Here is a 2,257-nt window from a genome sequence, read left to right as displayed (position 1 = left end):
GGTTCAGATTCCACTGGGTGCAAGGCGAACTGACGATCGTGGCTCAGTCTCGCGTGTCATATATAGGGTGAAGCGGAGAGACAGCGTGGGAGGGCGTAGGGCCGGCTTCGACTCCACAACAAGTGCGTATAGTGCGGGAGCCCTCTGTATCTTGAAATGGATTTGCTACCAGCTTGTTGGGAGCTCGGTTTAGCAGAGGCAAGGGATACACGTTCTCAAACCTTGAAGAATGAGAGTCGACTGGCTTCATTTAAAAGTAAGAGCAGGCTTTCCGAATGTCTAGGGTGGCGCCCCAGTCAGGCAGCCACTTTGGTTCCATGAAAGAGCAGGGGACAATGCCCTCACGGCGAGGCAAGGCGAGGGAGCTGGATTTCCGGAGCAAGGAGTAATGACTCTCACGGCGAGGCAAACTGGATTTCCGAGTAGCAGGGACAACGACATGACGGACAGGAATGGCTCCTAATGTCGAAAATATCAAGGTAGGAAAGCTGAACATGGTGCAGTTCTTCAGTCTGCTCAAATGTTAAGTCAGGAGCGATAATCTACTTAATGGCTCTATCAGGGCAAGAATCGGTATGTTGGTCAGCCTGGGAACCAGGAGGAGAAACGGTCATCGTGAAAGCTTCCCCTTCGTGTCTGTCCAAGACCGAAATGAGGGCGAGATGCCTTGTGGCAGCACGTGCAGTGTCGAGCTGAAATTCCCTACAGGAAGGCAGATGCGTTCGCCACTATAGACTGCACAGTTGGGGTACTTGTCATATCTAGGATGAGGAATATGTATAGGGATGGGCGCCAAAGCCATCAGGGTCTGGCGGCGACGACATGAAGTAGATGTAGCTCAACGTGCGCGGTGACAGGCGGACGTACTCGATGGAACAGAGGCGGCTGTGAAGTGAGCCACTCGGAGGTTGGTCAGCGTGAACCAGAAGGCAAAAGTCGAGACGGAAGGCGCTGACTCAACAGTCAATAAGAGCACAGTGCCCGGCAAGGAAGTCGAGGCCCAGGATCACGTCATGCGGACATTTGGCAAGGTCGCTGAATAGAACAACTGTCTGGTGATCAGCGAGGCAAACACGAGCGGCGTAGATTGCATTAACGACGGCAACTGTTCCGCCATCGGCGACACGGAAGGCCTGAGTCACCAGAGCCGTCACAATGTTCTTGAGCTTTCGACGAAAAAGAGCGCTCACGACAGAAAGGTGTGCCCCAGTGTCGATGAGTGCAGTTACTTGTACACCGATCTGTACATCTAGGAGGTTCTGTTTCATAGAGATCGTCAATAGGAGATTTTTGTTCGGTTGAAGCAATGCAGCGCCACCTGTTGAAGCTGCATTGCTTACTTTTCCGTCGGAAGGGTGTGGAGGATAGTCGGCGAGTCTGGGGGGATCGAGATTGGCTTCGTTGGGGTGCATGCGCGTGGGAGTCGCGGGGCTTAGCCGCATGTTCTTGAGGGGCAACTTGGACAGAGATGGCTACATACGAGTGATAGCGTCCAGGTGCGCATTAAAGTATCCGGGAAAACTTGTTTGCGATGTACAACTCCAGCGACTTCCGCAGTAGCAGATGTGGCCAACGCGGTGACGATGAAAATCAATAGGCTTCTCGTCGGGAGTTTGCCACGCGGACGGATTGCGGAACTGTGGAGGACAGTCTGATGTGGGTCGAGGTAGAGTTGCGAAATGTGTCTGGACATCGTGGCAAGGAACCGAGTAAACAGAGCAGATGCCCATATTGGCGATCTCCTATCGGAGATAAATAAAGCACCTTTTCGAAAAATGATATAAACCCACATTTAATGTTAACACCTCCGCCGACTTCCGATATTGCCACCTTCCATATATCAGCGTTGCGTATTTCTTGTTTACTTTTTTGCCTGTGTTAATGTTAATATAGGTATTAAAGGCAGTGTGATAGCAGCGTTATGCTGACGACGTAATGATTACAATGGAGCTACCACTCTATGAAAAGAACAGCGTGAAAACTACGAAGTGACCACAGCTGCATAATATGGACGACAAGCCGACGACTGCCTGATTACGAAGGCAACACGCCCGCTTTAGAAGAAATGATGGCGATGCAGGGACGAGAAAATGGAATGGCGGTGACTCGTTGCGAAGCCCGATGAAGTCTCACATAACAAAATGCCGAAGTTGCCACTTAGACGCATTCTCGCCTGCAGCTATATATCTGCGTCTGCGTGAGGAAGAATTCTTCCTCACGGATGAATGGATTCTTCCTCATGAATGAATGGAAAGGT

This window comes from Dermacentor albipictus, chromosome 9 (assembly GCF_038994185.2).
Source record: "Dermacentor albipictus isolate Rhodes 1998 colony chromosome 9, USDA_Dalb.pri_finalv2, whole genome shotgun sequence".
NCBI classification, from domain to species: domain Eukaryota; kingdom Metazoa; phylum Arthropoda; class Arachnida; order Ixodida; family Ixodidae; genus Dermacentor; species Dermacentor albipictus.
Note: the sequence above shows the minus strand (reverse complement) of the source record.